The 24186-nt window shown below is 43.9% G+C and overlaps 1 protein-coding gene across 3 annotated transcripts in view; it reads left to right on the forward strand.

Annotated features, from left to right (window-relative positions):
• Positions 1-10749: 10749 nt before the first annotated feature.
• LOC132818064 (coiled-coil domain-containing protein 9-like) overlaps positions 10750-24186 on the forward strand; it is a 292055-nt gene continuing 278618 nt past the window's right edge. For all 3 annotated transcript variants that reach the window (XM_060828707.1, XM_060828708.1, XM_060828711.1), the window contains exons 1-2: positions 10750-10815; positions 18550-18718. The gene's annotated coding sequence lies outside the window, so the exon portion shown is untranslated. The remainder of the gene's footprint in view (positions 10816-18549; positions 18719-24186) is intronic.

Genomic DNA, 24186 nt, shown 5'->3' on the forward strand with positions numbered 1-24186 from the left:
AGGTATCTGTTCTTTTCTTTCTAAACTGCTCCGAACCCCTCAAATATATTCCAGTCTGTAAATCACTCCCGGGTATCTGTTGTTCTGTCTTCAAACCACCCCAAACACCTCTATTAGATTCCAGTCTATACCTCACTCCCAGATATCTTTTATTGTATATTTAAACCACCCCGAGCCCCTCAATTATATTCCAGTCTGTAATTCAGTCCTGGGAATGTGTTATCCTTATATATAAAAACCACCCTGAACCCATCTATTAGATTCCAGTCTGTAATTCCCTCCTCGATATCTGTCACTGAACCCGAACCACTGGATTAAATTTCATTTTGAAATTCACTCCCGGGTATCTGTTATTCTGTACATAAAACACCTCGAGACCTTTGATTAGATTCCAGATTGAAACTCACTCCCCGACATCTGTTATTCTAAATATAAACTATGAACCCCTTGATTAGGTTTCAGACTGTGACTTATCCCCAGGCATCTGTTCTTCAGTATATAAACCTCATTGAATTGCTCAATTAGATTACAGTCTGTAACTCACTCCAAGGTATCTGTTCTTTTTTAACCATCCCGAACCCCTCAATTAGATTCCAGTCTGTAACTCCCTTCCATATATGTTTTGTTTTAGAGATAAACTACACCAAATCCCTTGGTTAGATTCCAGTCTGGAACTTGCACTCACAGATCTGTTATTCTATATTTAAACCACCACAAAACCCTCTGATTAGTTTCCCAACTGTAACCTGTTCCCAGGTATCTGTTGTGAAATATATAAACCACATCAAAACCCTCAGTTAGATTCCAGTCTGTTAACACACTCATTGGTATCTGTTAATCTATATATAAACCACCCCGATATCCTCAATTATACTCCAGTACCTAACTGACTCCAGGGTTTCCGTTATTCTATATCTAAACTGTCCTGAACCCCTCGATTAGAATCCAAGTTAACTCACTTCCCATTATCTGTTATTTGCCGGACCTCTCCATATTCGACTCCACTCTGTAACTCAATCCCAGGGATCTGTTATTCTACACTTAAACCAATAATTCCTCATTTAGATTCCACTCCCTTCCAGATATCTTATTCTATATAGAAACCACACCGAAATCCTTGATAAGATTCCAGTCTGTGATTCACTCCTAGGGATGTGTTATTCCATATATAATAACACTCTGAACCCCTCTATTAGATTCCAGTCTGTAACTCCCTCCCTGGTATCTGTTATTCTCTACATAACCCACCCTGACCCCTCTCGATTAGATTGCAGTTTGATATCTCTAATTCTACACAGATACCACATTGAACCCCTCAATTAGATTCTAGTCTGTAACTTACTACCCAGGCATCTATTATTTAGTTCATAAACCAGCACAAACTCCATAATTAGATTCCAGTCTGTAACTGGTATTTAGTTTAGATTCCCTACAGTGTGGAAACAGGCCCTTTTCGGCCTAACCAGTCCACACCAACCCTCCAAAGAGCAACTCACTCAGACCCATTCCCCTTGACTAATGCACCTAACTTTACTGTGAAATTTGAAAGAGAATGCTTTTCTTCAACTTAATGCTGTATAAGTTAAACAATACTCTGATGAAGGCCTGTAGTCAGTTTATCTCTGTTTGAATTCTGTAAACATTCAACTCGACCTTGCAATAGTCGAACTCAGTGAAAGCTAAAGAACTGTTATGTCTAAGACTAGGGGATTCACCTTTGAGAGTGTGATACGAAACAGAATAAAGCAAGAGTCTGTACCATGTTAAGGCACTCCGTTACATGAAGGCATCTAGCATTTGTGTACTGGAGTCACTTCTGCAGAGGTAACAATAAAGACCCTTTCTTTGCGCTTGCTAATTATTGAATCAAGTTGATTTAATTTCCACGAAAGAAACATTCCTAAACTCTCATTGAGATTCCAGTCTCCACCTCACTCCTGGGTATCTGTTATTCTATATATTAACCACCCCGAACCCTCGATTAAATTGCAGTTTATAATTTATTCCTGGGTTTCTGTTGTTCCGTACATCAACCAGCCCGAACCGCTCCATTAGTTTCCAGTCTGTAACTCATGTCCGGGTATCTGCTGTTCTCTATACATAAACCCATCGAACCCCCTCGATTAGATTCCAGTCTGTTATGCAATCTTGGGTATCTTTGTTCTGCCTTTAAACTTCTCAGAACACCTCAATTAGATTCCAGTCTGTAATTCATTCCTGGGTGTCTGGTTTTCTATATATATAAACCACCACAAATCCGTCAATTAGGTTCCAGTCTATAACTCATTCCTGCTTATCTTTTGTTGTATAGAAAAACATCCTGAACCCCTCAATTAGATTCCAAGTTATAACTCAGTTGTGGGTATCAGTTGTTCTATATATAAACCACTCCAACCAAGATTCCAGTTTGTCACTCACTCCAGGGTATCTGTTTTTCTGTATATAAACCAACCCACACCTCTCGATTAGGTTCCAGTCTGTAACTCACTGCTGTTATTCTGTTATATAACCCAGACTGAACCCCTCACTTAGATTCAAGTCTGTACCTCACTCCCAGGTATATGTTGTTCTGTATATAAACTATCCTGAGCCCCTCAATTAGAGTCCAGTCTCTAACTCAGTCCCGGGTATATGTTATTCTATGCATAAAACATCCCAAACCTCTTGATTAGATTCCAGTCTATAATTCAATCCCGGGTTCTTGTTGTTCTGTTTATCCACCAGCCCAAAAAACACTCGATTAGATTCCATTCTGTAACTCTCTACTGGGTATCTGCTGTTCTGTGTATAAACCATATTGAATCCTTCGATTAGATTCCAGTCGGTTAAACACTCTGGGGTGTCCGTGTTTCAATATATAAACCACACTGAACCCCTCAATTAGATTCTAGTCTGTAACTCACTCCTGGGTATCTGTTATTCTATATGTAGACAATGACAAAACTCTCAATTAGATTCCACTCTGGAACTTACTCCCAGGTTTCCACTGCTGTATTCATAAACGACCACAAACTCCTTGATTAGGTTCTGGTCTGTAATTCACTGCCAGGCATCTGATATTCTATACATAAACCATATCTTACCACTCAACTAGATTCCAGTCTGTAACTCCCACCCTGCTATCTGTTATTCTGTACATAACCCATCCCGGGCCCCTCGATTGGTTTCCAGTTTGAAACTCCATGTTATCTGTTATCCTACATATAAATCATTCTGAGCACCTCAATTATATTCCAGACTGTAATTCACTCCCAGCGGTCAGTCATTCTTTATAATACTACTCTGAACCCATTGAATAGAGTCCAGTCTGTAATTCACTCCTGGGTTCCTTTCATTCTCTATATAAACTATCCCAAATCGTTTTGTATTAGATTCCATCTGTAACTCATGACAAAGGGATCTGTTATCCTATATATAAAACACACTGAACCCCTCATTTAGATTCCAATCTGTAACTCCTTCCCAGGTATCTTTTACTCTATATATATAAACCAGACCAAAATCCTCGATTAGATTCCAGTCCATAACTTGCTCTCAGGAATCTGTTGTTTTGAGCATACAGCACACCGACCTCTGCTCCGCTAGCCCCCACCTCTCAGTAAGTCACTCTCTGGTATCTGTTGTTCTATTTATAAACCACCTGAGCCCCTTGATTAGATTCCAGTGTGTAACCCACTATGTTATTCTATATATAAATACCAGCCTGAGTCCTTCTATTAGAATCCAGTCTGTAACTCCCTTCCTGATATCTGTTATTCTATATGTAAACACCCCGAACCTTCAATTAGATTCTGGTCTATAACCCACTCCAAGGGCTCTGTTATTCTATATATAAAGCACACCGAACCCCTCAATTAGATTCCAGTCTGTAACTCCCTCCTGGGTATCTGTTTTTCTATATCTAAATCACACCAAATTCTTTGATTCGATTTCTGTCTTTAATTCACTCCTGGGAATCTGTAGTTCAGTATATAAACCACTCTGAACCCTTCTGTTTGATTCCAGTCTCTTCCTCACTCCCAGGAATCTGTGTTTATATATATAAACCACCTCAAACTCCTCGATTAGATTCTAGTCTGTAAATCTCTCCCGGGTATGTTTTGATCTATATATAAACTACCCTGATTCCCTCAATTAGATTCCAGTCTATAACTCCCTACAGGGAATGTGTTGTTCTTTATATATATGTCCCTACACACTTGAATGGATTCCAATCTGTAACTCCATTCAGGGAATCTGCAATTATGTATCAACTACCCCAAACTCCTCGATTACATTCCACTTTTGGAACTGACTCCTGGGTATCTATTATTCTATGTATGAATTAATTGATTAGCTTCCAATCTGTAACTCATTCCCAGGTAACTGTTTTCTGTCTTTATACAACTCGAAACATTCAATTAGATTCCAGTCTGTAACTCACTACCAGGTATCTGATATTCTGTTTTTAAACTGCCCCGAACTCCTAGATTAGATTTCAAATCTGTAACTCACTCCCAGGGATATGTTGTTCTGTATATAAGCGACCCCAAAACCCTCAATTAGATTCTAGTCTCTACCTCACACCAAGGTAACTGTTGTTCTGTATATAAACCACCCCGAACTTCCTCGGTTAGATTCCAATTTGTAATTCCCTCCTGTGTACATGTTCATCTATATATAATCCACTCTGATCCCCCCCCCCCAATTAGATTCCAGTCTGTAAGTCAGTCTCCGGTATCTGTAACTCTGTATATAAAGAGCCCTGAACCCCTTGATTATATTCCAGGCTGTAATTCAGTCCCGGCAAACCATCACTTTATATTGAACCACCCCAAACCTCTCGATTAGATTCCAGTCTGTAACTCACCCTGGGTTCCTGTTATTCTCTATATAATCAACTCCGAACCTCTCTATATTGGATTCGAGTGTGTAACTCACTCCAAGGGATTTGTTATTCTATATGTAAACCACACTGAAACTTTCAATTAGATTCCAATCTGTAACTCCCTCCCAGCTACCTGTTCTTCAATATATAAATCAACCATAGACTTGATTAGATTCGAGTCTGTAATTCACTCCAGAGAATATACTATTCTATATATAAATAACAACCTGAACCCTTCTATTAGATTCCAGTCTGTAACTGTTATTCTAAATGTAAATCAACCTGGGCCCATCGATTAGATTCCATTCTGTAACTCACTCCCAGGTATCTGTTGTTCTATATATAAGCAAGAATGATTGCCTCCATTAGATTCCAGTCTGTATCTCATTTCCGGAGATCTGTTATTCTGTATATAACTCATTCCATGCTCCTTGATTAGATTCTAGTCTGTACATCCCTCCCAGACATGTTTTGATCTGAATATAAACCACGCCAAAACCATTGAATTGCAGTCTGTAACTCCATCCTGGGAATCTGTTATTCCATATATAAACCACCCCAATCCCTTGATTCAATTCCAGTCTGTTATTCACACACTAGGGTATCTGTTGTTCTGCATTTAAATCCCACAGAACTTTACAATTAGATTCCAGACTGTAACTCACTCTCAGGTATCTGTTCTTTCATATATAAACAACTGAGAACCCCTCAATATGAGTCCAGTCTGTTATGCACACCAGGGTATTTGTTATTCTATACATACATATGCACCACCCTGAAACACTCTTGTTTGATTCCAGTCTGTAATCCCCTCCACAGTAGCTGTTATTCTATATATATATACTGGGGAAAGAAGTAAATAATGCTGTGGGTGACTCGTTATTAGTGATCCAATTTAGAAATACCACATCACACAAGCCTTGAGTATTGACTGGTTTATTTGTGAGCTCATGGAGAGAGACAAGACGACCAGCTCGATCAGATGGCCACTAGTCACTCTCATGAAATACAGAGAGTTGCATGATAAGAGAGGTTATAATCGATTAACAATTAGAAAACTGTTAATTGCAGGATAATGAGCAAGCTAGGCACCTTGCCCAGTCATTAGATTCTGTCATGTAATGTCTGGACAGTGTTGGTTAGTAGCTGATAAGCAGCTGTTAGTATACAGTAGGTCCTTGCAAAGAGAAGAATTTGTTTATCAGGCATCAGTACAGCTGTAAGGCCAACTGTATCAGCTGGGCTTGGGAATATACAGGCTTTTAGCAAGTGGGCACTAAGATGAGATTCATATAGTCTCTTGGCTTCTAATATGTGACAAAATAGCTGCCACAAATTTAACAATTCTCCTGCATAAACCAACCTGAACCCTTCAATTAGATTCCAGCTTGAACCTCACTCCAGGGTATCTGTTCTTCTATATATAAACTACCCTGAACCCTTCGATTAGAATCCAGTTTGTAATTCCCTTCCATGCACCTGTTCATCTATACATAAACCACTCTTATCCCCTTGATTAGATTTCAGTCTGTAAGTTTCTCTCTGGTATCTGTAACTCTGTATATAAAAGACCCCAAAACCCTCAATTTTGTCAGTCTGTAATTCACTACTCACAATCCCTCATTCTATATTGTACCATCCCTATCCCTCAATTAGATTCCAGACTGTAACTCATTCCTGAATTCCTATTATTCTCTATATAAACAACCCCAAAACTCTCTATATGAGATTCCAGTCTGTAACTCATTCCAAGGGATCTGTTATTCAATATATAAACCACACCGAACCTCTCAATTAGATTCCAGTCTGTTACTCCATCCCAAGTATCTGTTATTCTATGTATAAACCACCCTGGGTCCTTTGATTAGATTCCAGTTACAACAATATGTGTTATTCTATATATAAGTAACACCCTGAACCTCTCTACTAGATTCTACTAGAATCTCCTTCCCTGGTATCTGTCATTCTAGACATAACTCACCGCACACCAATTGATTGGATTTCAGTTTGAAACACATTCCCCAATATCTATTATTCCACATATAAACCACCCTGAACACCTTGATTAGATTATGGACTGTAACATGCTCCAAGGCATCTGTTGTTCTCTTTATAAACAACCACAAACCCCTTAATTCCAGTCTATAACCAATTGCAGAGCATCTGTTGATCTATATATAAACACGTTCGAACCCCTCTATTACATTTTAGTCTGTAACTCAGTACTAAGGTATTGCAGCACTATCTGAGGGAGTGCCCCATTGCAAGGGAATCAGAATTGAGGGAGTATCATTACTGAGGTAGTGCAGCTCTATCAGAGGGTTAGTACTGCGGGAGTGCCACATTCTGGAGAGTTGCTTTTCAGACTGGAGGCCTGTGACCAGCTGTGTGCCACAAGGATTGGTGCTTAGTTCACTGCTTTTCATCATTTATATAAATGATTTGGATGTGAACATAGGAGGTATGGTTAATAATTTTGCAGATGATGCCAAAATTGCATTGGACAGCCTTGTATGTTATCTCAAAGTACAACAGAATCTTGTTCAGGTGGGGCAGTGGGCTGAGGAGCAGTAGATGGAATTTATCTTAGGTAAATGTGAGGTGTGGCATTTTGGAAAGGCAAATCAGGGCAGAACTTATGCACTTAATGATAAGATTCCAGGGTGTGTTGCTGAACAAAGAGTCTTTGGAGCTAAAAATGTGTTGCTGGAAAAGCGCAGCAGGTCAGGCAGCATCCAAGGATCAGGAGAATCGACATTTCGGGCATGAGCCCTTCTTCAGGAAACTCCAAAGAGTCTTTGGAGTGCAAGTTTTGTAGTTCCTTGAAAGTAGAGTCACAGGCAAAAGGATAGTGGAGAAGGTGTTTGGTATGCTTGCATTTATTGATTAATGCATTGATTTGGGAGGTTATGTTGGTTAGGCCACTTTTGAACACTGCATTCAGTTCTGATCTCCCTGCCATCAGGAGGATGTTGAGAAAAGATATACAAGGATGTTGCCAGGGTTGGAGGATGTGAATTATCGGGAGAGGCTGAAGATGCTGGGTCTACTTTCATTGCAGTGTTGGAGGCTGAAGGGTGACTATATAGATGTTTCTAAAATCATGAGGGACATAGATAGGGTGAATAGCCAAAGTCTTTTCCTCAGGGTGGAGGAGTCCAAAACTAGAGGTCATAGGTTTAAAGTGAGAGGGGAAAGATCTAAAAGGGACTTAAGGTGCAATTTCTTCAACCAAAACGTGATATGTATTTGGAATGAGCTGCTAGAGGAAATGGTAGAGGCTGATACAATTAGAACATGTAAAAGGCCTCTGGATGGATATATGAATAGGAAGGGTTTAGAGGGATATGGGCCAAATGCTGGCAATTTGGACTAGATTTATTTAGGCTATTTGGTTGGCATGGACAAGTTGGACCAAAGTGCCTGTTTCCTTGCTGTATATGTCTATGATTCTATGATTGAACCTTTGCAATGTGGTACTACCTCAGAAGTGATCTGCTGACAATAAGGCACTCCAATGGTACTGACCCTCTGATAATGAGGCCCTCCCTTAGTACTGACTCTCTGGCAGTGCTGCACTACCTCAGTACTGACCTTCTAAAGATATGGTACCCTTAATTCTGACCCAATTAAAAATGAGGCATTGGCTCAATTTGATCCGCTGTTGAGGCACAATGAGACAGCTACACTGCCTCAGAACTGACCCGCTGACAATCAGGGACTCCCTATGTACTGACCATGTGGGAATGAGGGACCTCCTCAGGACTGACCTTCTTAGAGAGCTGTATTAACTCAGGAGCAGGAGAATCTACATTATGGCATAAGCCCTTCATCAGGAAAGGGCTTATGCCTGAAATGTCGATTTTCCTGCTCCTCGAATGCTGCCTGGCCTGCAGTGCTTTTCCAGCACCACATTCTCGACACTGATCTCCTACAGTCCTCACTTTCTCCTCCCAGTATTAACTCAATACTGACCCTTGAATTGTGAGACACATCCTCAGCTTTGAACTTACAATTAGACACTTCCTCTGGGCTGACTCTCTGGCAAGGGCAGAGGGCCTTAATCTGGGTAAGTGGGGGTGCTGCACTTTGGGAGATCAAATGTTAAGGAAAAATATACAGCTAATGGCAGGACATTGTTGCATTGTTGTACCATGCATGGGACCATGGGGTTCGTCTACAGCTCCCTGAAAGTGGCCACACAAGTAGATAGGATGATAAGGAAAGCAAATGGCAAATTGCCACATTACTGGAAGGGTGTGGAGGCTTTGGAGAGGAACAGAAGAGATTTACCAGGATTCTGCCTGGATTAATGGATATGAGCTATATGGAGAGGCTGTAAAAACTTGGGTTGTTTTCTCTTGAGCGGCAGAGGCTGAAGGGAGACTTGATAGAAGTCTAAAATTATGAGAAATGTAATTGTTTCTGAGAGTTGAAATGTCTAAAATTAGAGGGCTCGCATTTAAGTTGAGAGGGGAAAAGTTCAAAGGAGATTTGGGGTCAAGTTTTTTACACAGAGAGTGGTAGGAGTCTGAAATGCCAAGTATGGTGGTAGAGGAAGACACGTTTTGGGTGGGGGTGGGTGGGAGGTGATTAAAGGGACTTTTACATAAGCACATGAAGATACAAGAAATGGAGTGCAGACAAAAGGGATTAACTTGGCAATATGATCGGTACAACATCATGGGCCGAAAGGCCCATTCCTGTGCTGTTCTATGTTCTATTTAAGTGGGAGAAAGTGAGGACTGCAAATGCTGGAGAGTCAGAGTCAAAAGGTGTAGCGCTGGAAAAGCACAGCAGATCAGGCAGCATCTGAACAGTATGAGAGTCAGCATTTCAGGCAAAAAGCCCTTCTTCAGGAATGTGGAGGGGGAAGGGAGAGAGATAAATGGGGTGGGGTGGGGGAGAGCTGTAAGGAAGGTAGGTTGGAAGGCAGGTGGGTGGATGCAGGTGGGAGATAATTGTGATCGGTCAGTGGGGAAGGTGGAGTGGATAGATGGGAATGAAGATGGACAGGTAGGACAGGTCAAGAGGATGATGCCAGTCGGAGGGTTGGATGTGGGATGAGGTGTGGGGACGGGAGATTTGGAAACTGATGAAGTTGGTGTTAACGCCGTGTGGTTATCGGGTCATGAGGTAAAAGATGAGGTGTTCTTCCTCCACTTGGCAGGTGGCTTTGATTTGTAAATGCTGTAGCTGCAGGATCAAGGGATCATCCTTCCAGCAGGCATCCGAATTCAGTGCTATTGCTCAAGAATCAGGAATCAGCCAGGCTCAGTAGATCAGCCTGGCTTCAGGGATCTCAAAAAATCAGTGATATTGCAGCGGGATCAGGGAATCAACTTTGCTGCAGTGATCTCAATGCAATCAGTGCTATTGCTAAAGGATCAGAGGATCAACCTGACTGCAAGATCCCAATGCAATCGGTGCTAGTACTCAAGGTTCAGGAGATCAAGTTAACTGCAACGATATCAATGTAATCCGTGCAATTGCTGTATGGTCAGGGTATCAGGCCCGCTACAGCGATCTCCTCGAGTCGATGACGCTTCGGTGACAGAGCGGGCACGACATGCACGTGCCGAACTCCAAGAACCAATCGGCAGCCCAGGCTTGACGGCTTTTCCTGATTGGACACGCAGGCGGCGCGGGATCGGGCACTATGCTAATAAGCTTACCGGGCGGTCCAATCATCAAAGCGGCCGACGGCTAACCGCCAATCACCACGTCCATTTTTCGGGGTGCTGATCTGAGCCAATAGACAACGCGGGAGAATGGGCAGGCCGGCCAATCAGAAGACCCCCTGCTTGTGATTGGCTGCATTGACGCCGGGGTCCACGGCTCTGATTGGCGAGGAGGCGCTCGGGGGCCTCGTGTTGTGGTTGGAGCGACCGCCGCGAGAGGACAGAGAGAGGAGAGGGGGAGGGGATCGGCCTCAGAGCGGCTGTTAGGTAAGGACTGGGGCCAGGGTTCCTGCCCGGCTGACTGACTGATAGGCTGACAGACAGGAAGGAGGCATACGGAGGTGTGAAGCGCCAGCACTCGGTCCCATGCGAGTCTTGACTGTCCTCCACGCCCCCTTCGCCAGTCAGTCCGTCCCTCGATCACCATGTCCCACATCATCCTCCTCTGGATCCCCTCCCCCAAAAGACTCCTGTAGATCGTCACCCCTTCTTTCCCCACCAACCCCAATACAGTAATTCCTTCTCCTGAATTATCCTCCGCAAATCTTTATCCACTTGCCCCCCCCACCTCCTACGCCATAAAAATATCCTCCCTTGTACCGCTCCCCAGATCTCTCCTCCCTTTGATCCTCCCCTCCCCCATCCTCCCCTCCCCTCCCCTCCCCTCGATCCTCCCTTCCCCCCCCATCCTCCCTTCCCCCCCCATCCTCCCTTCCCCCCCCATCCTCCCTTTGATCCTCCCTTCCCCCCCATCCTCTCTTTTATCCTTCCCCCCCCCCCCCCCCATCCCATCCTCCCTTGGGTCCACCCCTCCCCATCCTCCCTTCCCCCCCCATCCTCCCTTTGATCCTCCCTTCCCCCCCATCCTCTCTTTTATCCTTCCCCCCCCCCCCCCCATCCCATCCTCCCTTGGGTCCACCCCTCCCCATCCTCCCTTCTGATTCCTTCCCCTCCCCCATCCTCCCTTGGATCCTCCCCTCCCCCATCCTCCCTTGGATCCTCCCCTCCCCCATCCTCCCTTGGAATTTCTCCCCCACCCCCATCCTATTCCCCCTCTCCCCCCACCCCCCAATCCTCCCTTGGGTCCTCCTCTCCTCTCCTCTCCTCTCCCCATCCTCCCTTGGGTCCTCTTCAATGTCCCCATCCTCCCTTGTGATTCTTCCCCCCATCCTCCCTTGTGTTTCCCCCCATCCTCCCTTGTATTTCCCCCCCCATCCTCCCTTGTATTTCCCCCCCCCATCCTCCCTTGTATTTCCCCCCCATCCTCCCTTGTATTTCCCCCCCATCCTCCCTTGTATTTCCCCCCCCATCCTCCCTTGTATTTCCCCCCCATCCTCCCTTGTATTTCCCCCCCCATCCTCCCTTGTATTCCCCCCCATCCTCCCTTGTATTTCCCCCCCCATCCTCCCTTGTATTTCCCCCCCCATCCTCCCTTGTATTCCCCCCCCATCCTCCCTTGTATTTCCACCCCCCCCTTCCTCCCTTGTATTTTCCCTCCCCCCACATCCTTTCTTGTATTTCCCCTCCCCTCCCATATCCTCCCTTGGATCTCCCCTCTCCTGATCCTCCCTTGGATCTCTCCTCCCCTGTTCCTCACTGGATCCTCTCTGCCCAATCGTAACCTGGATTCCCTCCCACATCTGCCCTGGATCAGCCACTCTAACCCACTTTCTGAAAGCTGAAACATTGCACAGCCCCACACCGGTTGTCTCCTTCTTGTCTTGATCCCTCCTTCTCTGCAGTCATTATTCTCACTTTTAACTTTTGAAATGTTGTTGTAGCAATAGATTTTGGCCAGTACTGTATCTGGAGCTGTTCTTTGAATCGTGCAATTTTCTGTTGTAAATTTGGGTTGGATTTTCACAAACCCCGGACATGCCAAAGTCATATGCAATCAATTCAATAACATTGAATATTTACAGCATTGAGGGAGACAACTGCCTTCCAATTGGAAGGATGTTGGCGAACTTGAAAGGGTTCAGAAAAGACCTACAAGGATGTTGGAGGATTTGAGCTATAGGGAGAGGCTGAAAAAGCAGGGGCTGTTTTCCCTGAAGCTGAAGGGTGACCTTCGAGGTTTATAAAATCAAGAGGGACATGGACAGGAAAACTAGACAAAGTCTTTTCCCTGGGGTGGAGGAGTCCAGAACTAGAGGGCATAGGTTAGGGTGAGAGGGGAACTAAGGGCTAACATTTTCACACAGTGGGTGGTACTTGTATGGAATGAGCTGTCAGAGGAAGTCTTGGCAGCTGATACAATTGCACAATCTGAAAGGCATATATAAATAGGAAGGGTTTGGAGGGATATGGGCCAAGTGCTGGCAAATGGGACTGGATTAGGTGGGAATATCTGGTCGGCATGGACGAGTTGGACAAAGGGGCTGTTTTTCTGCTGTACATCTGTATGACTCTAATTTCATCTATTATATCTGTGCTGGGAAGATGTCTTCAAAGATTGGCATTGTCAAAATGTCACGTGCCCCAGACTTGATGGGTGTATCTTGTAGACACTAACTTGATGTTTAGATATTACACTCTTTGTAAATCATGTATACAAAATTCCTGGAGCCCTCTAGCGTTTTGTACAGAAGGTGACTACCATCTCATAGAGGAGTTAGTGAAAATGAGAATGGAGTCCCCAGAAATCATAAAGTTGCTCTTGAGAAATTTAAGCTGGCCAGTATTATTCATTTCCCAAAATGTGTCCTTCGGAGTGGGGAATATTTTGAACTCTGTTGCTGAAATTATAAAAAGGTGAACCTTAACATTTGAAGCCAGGCTATAGATGCGTGAAAATGAGGAGCAAGATTGCAGTAAACAGAAAACTTTTGTCACCAGTGTGACTTTGCCTGACTTTCTAAATGCTCTGCTACTCCTCTTTCAGCTGAAGGTGACTTTTTTGTCTCTAAAGAGTTGTTAGAATGTGGAATTATTTTCCTCAAAAGGAATTCCTCTAGTTACAGACTTGATAGATAAGGGACCTGAGGAGTGAGAAGACACGAAAGTGAAGTTGACCTCACTTCCAGATCAATCATGATGTTATTGAATGGCAGGGCAGAATGGTCATCTAGTCCTAATTGGTATGGTTGTCTGTATGTTCCTATTATTCTCAAGAAGTAGACATCAGTGGAATTTCTTTTCATTGCAAATAGTATGGATAGTATTTTGGAAAAAGTTCATAAGCTGACCAGTAAACTAATGCAGCCTATTTTCTCAGTATTTGATTACATAAGTACTTAGAATTATAGAATCATGAATCCCTACAAGCCATTTGGCCTAAAAGGTGTACACTGAATCTTCGAAGAGCAACCACCCAAACCCATTCCCCTACCCTATTGCCCTTCCCCTAATTGGTGCATCTAACAGACACATCCCTGAACACCCTAGGCAATTTACCCAACCTTCACATCTTTGGATTGTGGGCAAAAACTGGAGCACCCAGAAGAAGCCCAAGCAGGCATAGGGAGAATATACAAATTCCACACGAACAGTCACCCGAGGCTAGAATCGACCCAGGTCCCTTGTGCTATGAGACAGCAGTGCTAATCACTGAGCCACTGTGCCGCCCCTTGTGGTTTATTCCTGCTGCTTTCATAAGCCAAGTTATGTTTAATCCTGTTTGCAGGTCAAGTGGAAGAATAAAAGGGCAGGTTCACATTCTGCTTTGATAGTGCCAGACCATTATGTATAATTAATGGAAGTTGAACTTAACTCTCCCCTGATAAAATATAATTCTATGAACGAAACAGTTTGTATTGTAATATCTAAATCTTGAGTGTGGAAACAACACAAAAGTATAATACTACAGGTGGTAGAAATTTGAAATGAAAGCAGAATATGCATGAACACTCAGTCCAGACAGCATAGAGAGAAACAAGATGCTGGATTAGTGGTGCTGGAAAAGCACAGCAGTTCAGGCAGCATCCGAGGAGCAGTAAAATCGACGTTTCGGGCAAAAGCCCTTCATCAGGGAGAGAAACAGATTTAACATTTCAGATCGATGATCCTTTGTCAAAACTCTGGAATCTTTTAGTGAGAAACTTTTCCTCTGACTGAAGGATTGTGTAATTCTGTTTATTTGGGCATTTCTGGGGGCTGTAGTATATGTACATATGAATTAGCAGCAAATTTAGCCACTCGGTTTCTCTCGCCTGTTCTGCCATTTTGTAAGATCAAAGCTGTTCTGATCATTCCAAATTCCTGCCTAACTCTGACGACTTTTCACTCCTTAACGATCTGCCTTAGGAATTTCAAAGACTGTGTGTTTCCGACTTCTCAGAGTGTTCCAAAGACACTCAGCCGTCTATGATATGGGGAGATGAAGTTCTCCTTGTCTCTGTCTTAAGTGGGCAACTTCACCCACAAGAGGAGACTTCCTCTCCGTGTGCACCCTGTCAAATAAGTAGGACCTCGTATGCTTCAACCAAGTTGCCTCTTAGTTTTTTGAACTCCAGCAGATAGAAACCTAGGTTGTCCAACCTTTCTCCATTAGACATTCTAATACCTAATGACATGGGGCTCACAGCACCGGGGACCCAGGTTTCACTCCAGCCTTGGGTGACTGTTTGTGTGGAGTTTGCACATTTTTATGTGTCTGCATGGGATCCCTCCAGACGGATTTGCCATACGGAATTGCCCGTAGTTTCCAGGAATATGCAGGTTAGGTGAAGTAACCATGGAAAATGCAATATTACATGGATAGGGTGAGGGGTTGGGGCTGGATAGGATGCTCTTCGGAGTTGCTTCTATGGACCAAGTGGACTGCTTCCACACTGTAGGGATTCTATGATTCAGTCCATTTCTAGATATTATATAGGAAAAGTTCTCGGTACTGCTTCCAATGCATTTGCATCCATCCTTGATTAAAGAGATACAGATGTATTCCAGATGTCATCTCACCAGTCTCCTGAATAACAGAAGGATAGCCTCCCTATTTTTGTATTAAACACACCTTACAGTAAATGATAACATTCTGTTAACTTTCTTAATTACTTGCTGTATTTTCATGCCGATCTTTTATACTTTATGCAGAATACGAGATCCCTGTGTATCACAGCTCTGCAATCTCTCATCATTTAGATAATCTACTACCTTTGTACTCTTCCTACCAAAATGGCCATTTCACATTTTCTTAGATTATGTCCAATTTTCCAGATCTTAATCACTTAACGTTGTCTATATCATTTTGTAATATTCTTTGTTTAGAAAGTAAGTTGTGCAATGTTTGGATCATCAGCAACCTTAGTAAGAATGCCTTCGGTTTTTTTCATCTAAATCAATTACGTTATTTATAAAAGCATTGATTTCTGTGGCACACCACACATTACAGTTTACCATTTATGCTCATTTCTGTCTGTTTCCTGTCAATCCTATTTCCTATCCATGCCAATATGTTGCCCCAAATACCATGGCCTTTTATTTTCTGTAGTGATCTGATTCCTTCTGGGACTCTAAGTAGAACATAGAACAATACAACACAGTACAGGTCCTTCGGCTCTCAGTGTTGTGCTGACCTTTTATCCTACTCCAAGGTCAAACTAAACTACATTCCCTACATTGTACTGTCCTCCATGTGCCAATCCAAGAGTTGCTTAAATTTCCCAAATGTGCCTGACTCTACTGCCACTGCTGACAGTGTATTCCATGCACCTACCACTCTGTGTAAAAAATCCACCTCTGACATCTCGCCACAACCATTCTCCAATCACCTTAAAATTATGTCCCTACGTGATATCCATTTCTACCATGGGAAAAAGTCTTGGGCTAACCACTCTATCTATACCCCTCGTCATCTTTTACATGTCTATTAAGTCACCTGTCATTCTTCTTAGGTCCAACGAGAAAAGCCCTAACTCCTTCAACCTTCTCTTCATAAAAAATGTCCTCCAGTCCAGGCAGCATTCTGGTAAATCTCTTCTGCACCCTCTCCAAAGCTTCCACACCCTTCCTATAATGAGGCGACCAGAACTAAACACAGTATTCCAAATGTGGTCTAACCAGGGCTTTATAGAGCTGCAGCATAACGTCGTGGCTCTAGAACTCAATCCCCCTGCTATTGAAAGCCAACACACCATCCAACTTCTTAACCCTATCAACTTTGTGGGATCTATGGACTACGACCTCACACTAGGAGAAAGTGAGGACTGCAGATGCTGGAAATCAGAGTCGAAAACTGTGGTGCTGGAAAAGCACAGCCGGTCAGGCAGCATCCGAGGAGCAGGAGAGTTGACGTTTCCCGAATTCTTGACGAAGTGCTTATGCGCGAAACATTGACTCTCCTGCTCCTCGGATGCTGCCTGACTGGCTGTGCTTTTCCAGTGGACCCCACACTGCCAACAATCCTTTAACCCTGTATTCTGCATTCAAATTCGACCTTCTAAAATGAGTCCCTTCATACTTTTCCAGGTTGAACTCCAACTGCCACTTACAAGCTCAACTGTGCATCCTGTCAATGTCCCACTGCAACCTACAACAGCCCTCCACACTATCCACAAGTCCACCAACTTTTGCGTCATTGGCAAACGTACTAAACCACCCTTCCACTTCTTCATCTAAGTAGTTTATAAAAATCACGGAGTACCCAGAACAGATCCTTGCGGACACCATTAGTCACCGGTTTCCATCTTTCCATCTGAATACTTTCCATCTGCTACCACCTTCTGTCTTTATGGGACAGCCAATTGCATATCCAGACAGCCACATTTCCCTGTATCCCAAGCCTCCTTATTTTCTGAGCCTACTATGGGGAACCTTATCAAATGCCACATCCACTGCTCTATGTCATGTAGACCACATCCATTGCTCTACCTTCATCAATGTATTTTGTCTCATCTTTAGAGAATTCAGTAAAGCTTGTGAGGCATAAGCTGCCCCTCATAACACCATGCTGACTGCCCCTAATCAAGGTATGAACATAGAATGTTACAACGCAGTACAACTTTTTCAAATAATCATAAATCCTGTCTCAGAATCCTCTCCAATACTTTGCCCACCACTGACGTAAGATTGACTGGTCTGTAATTCCCAGGGTTATTCCTTATTCCCTTTCTTGAACATGTGAGAATATACTTGCCACCCTCCAGTCATCTGGTACTGTTCCAGTGGACAGTGAGGCTGCAAAGATGACCGCCAAAGGTGGAACAATCTCTTCCCTCTCTTCCGTAGAAACCTTGCGTATATCTGTCTGGCCCAGCAAACTTATCTATCCTCATGTTTTTCCAAATTTCTGGCACCTCCTCCTCCTTAAATCAACCTGTTTGAGCAAATCAGCCTATCTCACGCTGTTCTCACAAATGACAAAATCCCTCTCACTTGTGCAGTCAATCCACTAGTTTGCCTTTATCCACAGTTAATAGTAATTCCACAAAGACCAAAACTGATTTGGTGGAGCTACAAATATGGAAGATTGTGTCAAAATACCGGAAGGAATAAACTTTGGTGGTGTAGGTTAATGTTGCTCAATTAATGATCCAGAGGCCCAGGTGAATTAATGCTCCTGGGAGATAGGTTCAAAACCCACCAACAGTTGGGAGAATTTAAATTCAGTTAATAAATGTCTGGAGTTGAAATCTCAGTGATATTAACCATTAAACCAATATCAATCACTAATTGCCTGGTTTTGCATACATATCAAAAATCACACAACACCAAGGTAATCACAGGCTTTCAAAGTGTTGCCCCTTCATTAGGTGAAAATTTGAAAATTCAAATAAACCTGGTGTCATGTGATTTCTGACTTTGTCCACCCCAGTATAACACTGGCACCTCCACATCTTGCCTACATGTGTCACAGCAATGTGGCTGACTCTAAGCTGCCCACTTAAATGGCCTAGCAAGACACTCACTTCAAGAGTAGTTTGGGATGGGCAATCAATGCTGGCCCTTCCAGCTGCATCTATATCACAGATAAAAAAAGAACAAAAAGGAAAGCTTGTAGATTGGATGAATGAACAGAAAATTCATTTTAATATAGTAATGTGCAAGGATGCTTAATCTTAATAGGAGCACAGATGCTACTTAACCAAGCAAGAGTCTTGCCAGGCGTGCCTGTGGCCAATGAAGAGAGGACTGATTAACACCAGAGCCTTTGATGACATGGGAAACTTAAGAAACTCAGCTCAAGCCAAATCCGACTTGAAGGAGTGAAGCCAGAGTAACAGAGCTCTCTGAGGTAAGTTTTTAGATGACCGGTGTTTTAGTGTCAGTGTTTTTTAAAATTTTGAGTGACTAATTAGTCTTTGCTTTGTTCACGTTGAGGAGCAGATAGAAAAATAGCAATGCGTATGTTGTGTCAAAATAGTTAAGGAGTGTTAACAGCAATTAAATAAATAATCACATTAAATCTAAGGAGTTTTTTTCAAGTTCCAAAATAGGATGGAGATACGTTCATGACCTGTAGCCTGCAAATTCTATGGCATGTGAAAACTTCAGAACTTTTCATCTGTACCAGTGGTACACATATGCAGGTCTCCAGCTAATCCATGAATGCAGCATCTGCCTCCAGGTGGTTGAACTCAAGAACAGTAGATGGCTGAACATTTCTGGATCCCAGCCTCCAGGAAGTGGTTGTACCACAGTCACATAAAGTTCAGATCACCAAGTGGATCGGTTCTACCACTTGGAAGTGCAGGAAGCCTTCTGGAGCTTGACACTTGATTTGTTCATTTGTGGGTGTCATTAATGAGGCAAGTATTTATTGACCATCCCTAATTCCCCTCTATGCTGAGCCATCATGTCTCATTCTAATATAAGCCACCTTCTTCCTCTTGACAGATTCAACTTCTTTTGTAAACCATGGCTCCCTGTTGGATAGAGCTGTTCCTTGAATAAACTCCACATTTCAATTGTGCCTGTCTCCTGCAGTTTCCTTCCCCATCCTTTGCATCTAAACCTTGCCTACTCGCAACATAATTGCCTTTCCCCAGCTATAATTCATGCCCTGCAGTATATACCTCTCCTTTTCTACCACTAAAGTAAACATAAATGAATTGTGGTCAGTATCACCAAAGTGCTCACCTACCTCCAAATCTAGCACCTGGCAAGACTCATTACCCAGTATCAAATCCAATGTGGCCTCGCCCCTTGTTGACCTGTCTACATACTGTGTCAGGAATCCCTCCTGCACACAGAACAAAAATCACCCCATCTAATGTTCTTGAATTATAGTGTTTCTAGTCAATATTTGCAAAGTTAAAATCCCTCAGAACAACTACGCTGTTACATTTGCTCCTATCTAGAATCATCTTTGCTATCCTTTCCTCTACATTTCTGGAACTATTCGGAGGCCGATAGATAACTCCCAACAGAGTAACCTCCTTTTCTGTTTTTAACTTCAGCCTGTACTACTTCTGTAGACGAGTCCTCAAAAGTCCTTTCTGCCACCCAAATGCTGTCCTTGATTAACAATGCCACACCTCCCCCTCTCTTACCATTTTCTCTGTTCTTACTGAAACATCTAAATCCTGGAACCTGAAACCATTCCTGTCCCCTCTCTATCTGTGTCTTCAAAAGGGCCAAAGCATCAAAGTCCCAGGTATGAACCCATGCTGCAAGTTCATCCACTTTATTCCAGATGCTCTTGCCGTTGAAGTAGACATATTTCAAACTACCTTCCTGCTTGCTGGTGCACTCTTGCGACCTTGAAACCTTATTTCTGACCACACTACTCTTATCTCCAACATTCTGCAGGAGAAACATTCGACTGCCCTAACTGCCATTCTCACTGTTCTAAATCCCAAAGAGACTGTTGAAAAATAAAGAATTTTTTAAAAAGCTTGTTACCTTACCAATTCAGTGCACAGAAAACTCTTTATGGTTAGAGGAGGAGGATGGGTGGGAGACACTCCCTAAGTAGTGCTTCGGGTAACGCAGCTGCTCAAATATATCACTTCACTTACTCAGCAGGCCCATGTCCGCTCCTGCTCAGTGTGCACGCTGTGTGTTCACGAGGTAAGATTTTAGAGTGGTCGTTAACCTTTCCGACAGCCCCGGGTCATCGCTCCTTGTCTTCCTGCTGCTATAAAGTACTGAAAAGAGCAAATATTAAATCAAATATTAGAAGTTGAACATTGCGGGAGCAAGTACCCTTGGATACAATGTGCAGTACCCTCATTGATACACACCTGTTTATTTCAAAGTTTAGGTAGTTACTTTATTTAACATTTTGTATTGTTACAATAACACTTTGAAAGGCACAATATGTTATCTGGGAAGCAAAGCCTCAGCAGAGGGACCTGGGGTTCAAATACATAATTTTTTGAAGTTTGTGTCACATACAGATAGGTTGGTTAAAAAGGCATTTAGAACGCTTGCCTTCATTGTTCAAATTTTTGAGTATAACAATTGGGACGTTATGTTGGGGTTGTACAGGATGTTGGTGAGGCCTCTTCTAGAGTATTGTGTCCAGTTCTGTTCATCCTGTTATTATTAACATATTAATTAAGGATATTACTAAGCTGAAGCAGTTTCACAAGAAATTTACCAGGATGTTGCCAGGTATGAAAGATTGAGTTATAAAGAATGGCTGGATAGGCTGGGACTTTTTTTTACTCGAGCATACAAGGTTGAGAGGTGACCTTATAGAAGTTAATAAAATCATGAGGGTGTAGATAGAGTTAATGGAAAGTGTATTTTCCTTAGGATTGGGATTTCAAGACTAGGGGTCACAATTTTAAGGTGAAAAGAGAGAGATTTTAAAAGATATGGGCAAATCTTTTACACAGAGAGTGGTTGCATGTGGAATGAACTTCCTGAGGAAATAGTGGATGCAGGCATAGTTACAGTGTTTAAAAGATACTTAGATAAATACATGAATAGGAAATGTTTGGAAGTCTATAGGTCAGGTGTAGGCAGGTGGGATAAGTTTAGTTTGGGATTATGTTCGGCATGGATAGTTTGGACCAAAGGGTCTGGTTCTGTGCTGTATGACTGTATGTCAGTAGTGTTCTAATTCTGTACAATGAAGCAGCATCTTATAAATGTTACATATAACACTGTGACTGGTGGAAAAGTGAATGTTCATCCATATTAGTAACGTTACCTGCTCTTATTTAGTGAATAAGCAGATGGAGTGCCAATCAAATGACCTGCTTTAACTCGGAAGACTTTGAGCTTCTTGAGGATTCCATTGCACACCTGACCTTGTCGATGGTGAAAAGACTTTGGACAGTCAGAAAGTGTGTCAGTTGTGACAGAATATTCAATTTTGTGTAACTCCCTTCCTCCCTATCACCATGTGTGCTTAGCTGCTGCTTCACATTAAGTGGAGTAAGTTGAATTGGTTGAAGGCTGGCCTCTGTGATACTTGGGGATATCAGGAGGGAACAAGTTAGTTCATCCATTTGGTAATTATAGACTCTTGGGCATTAACAGAAGGAGCTGAAAATGTGTTGCTGGAAAAGCGCAGCAGGTCAGGCAGCATCCAAGAAGCAGGAGAGTCGACGTTTCGGGCATGATCCCTTCTTCAGGAACGAGGAAAGTGTGCCAAGCAGGCTAAGATAAAAGGTAGGGAGGAGGGACTTGGGGGAGGGGCATTGGAAATGTGATAGGTGGAAGGAGGTTAAGGTGAGGGTGATAGGCCGAAGTGGGGGTGGGGGCAGAGAGGTCAGAAAGAAGATTGCAGGTTAGGAAGTTGGTGCTGAGTTTGAGTGTTGGGACTGAGACAAGGTGGGGGGAGGGGAAATGAGGAAACTGGAGAAATCTGAGTTCATCCCTTGTGGTTGGAGGGTTCCTAGGCAGAAGATGAGGCGCTCTTCCTCCAGCTGTCGTGTTGCTATGGTCTGGCGATGGAGGAGTCCAAGGACTTGCATGTCCTTGGTGGAGTGGGAGGAGGCGTTGAAGTGTTGAGCCATGGGGTGGTTGGGTTGGTTGGTCCAGGTGTCCCAGAGGTGTTCTCTGAAATGTTCTGCAAGTAGGTGGCCTGTCCCCCCAATATAGAGGAGGCCACATCGGGTGCTGCAGATGCAGTAAATGTGTGTGGAGGTCCAGGTGAATTTGTGGCAGATATGGAAGGATCCCTTGGGGCCTTGGAGGGAAGTAAGGGGGAGGTGTGGGTGCAAGTTTTGCATTTCTTGCGGTCTCAGGGGAAGGTGCCAGGAGTGGAGATTGGGTTGGTGGGGGGTGTGGACCTGACGAGGGAGTCACGGAGGGAGTGGTCTTTTCAAAACACTGATAGGGGAGGGAAATATATCCCTGGTGGTTGGGTCCGTTTGGAGGTGGCAGAAATGGCGACGGATGATCTGATGTATATGGAGGTTGGTGGGGTGGTAGGTGAGGACCAGTGGGGTTCTGTCTTGGTGGCGATTGGAAGGGTGGGGCTCAAGGGCAGAGAAGCGGGAAGTGGAGGAGATGCGGTGGAGGGCATCGTTGACCACTTCTGGGGGTAAATTGCGGTCTTTGAAGAAAGAGGCCATCTGGGTTGTTCGATATTGGAACTGGTCCTCCTGGGAGCAGATGGAGGCCATTTAGCCATTGTGTCTATCCCTTATTCCCAATTCGTCTGCCTCCACCGCACCTGCTCCCAGGAGGACCAATTCCACCACAAAACATTCCAGATGACCTCCTTCAAAGACCGCAATTACCCCTCCCACATGGTTAACAGTGCCCTCCAGTGCATCTACTTCACTTCTCATACCTGCACCCTTCAACCCCACCCTTCCAATCGCAACAAGGACAGACAACCCCCCCCCCCCCCCCCCCCCCCCACCTCCCTCACCCAACCAAGTTCTTCCACCCCACCCTCGGGATACATTACATCATCCTCTGCCATTTCTGTCACCTACAAACAGACCCCACCATCAGGGATATATTTCTCTCCCCACCCCTATCTGCATTCTGGAGAGACCATTCCCTCTGTGTCTCCCTTGTTAGGTTCACGCCCCCCACCAATCCACCCTGCACTCCTGGCACCTTCCCCTGCCACCGCAAGAAGTACAAAACCTGTGCCCACACATCCCCCTCACCTCTGTCCGAGGCCACAAAGGATCCTTCCACATCCAACAGAGATTTACCTGTACTTCCACACACGTCATCTACTGTGTCGGTTGCTCTCAATGTGGTCTCCTCTACATTGGGGAGACAGGGCACCAACTTGCGGAAAGTTTCAAAAAACAATTCTGCTACACACACGCTAAACAACTTCACTGTTCTGTAGCTGAGCACTCTACCTCCCCCTTCGACACTGCCAAGGACACGCAATCCTGGGCCTCCTCCACTGACGCCTGGAGAAAGAATGCCTGTTCTTCCACCTTGGGACCTCCAACCACACGGGATCAATGTGGATTTCACCAGTTTCTCCATTTCCTTTTCCCCCCACTTTATCTCAGATCCAACCTTCCAACTTGGCACGGCCCTCTTGAGCTGTCCTACCTGCCTATCTTCCTTCCCACCTATTTGCTCCACCCTCCTCTTCGACTTATCACCTTCACCCCCATCTTCATCTACCCATTGCATTCCCAGCTACCTTTCCTCTCCAGCCCCACTCCCTCCCATTTATCTTCCACCCCCTTGGGCCACTCCCTCATTCCTGATGAAGAGCTTATGCTCAAAATGTCGACTCTCCTGCGTCTCGGATGCTTCTTGACCGGCTGTGCTTTTCCAGCACCACACTCTTCGACTCTGATTTGCAGCATCTGCAATCCT

This window comes from Hemiscyllium ocellatum, chromosome 8 (assembly GCF_020745735.1).
Source record: "Hemiscyllium ocellatum isolate sHemOce1 chromosome 8, sHemOce1.pat.X.cur, whole genome shotgun sequence".
NCBI classification, from domain to species: Eukaryota; Metazoa; Chordata; class Chondrichthyes; order Orectolobiformes; family Hemiscylliidae; genus Hemiscyllium; species Hemiscyllium ocellatum.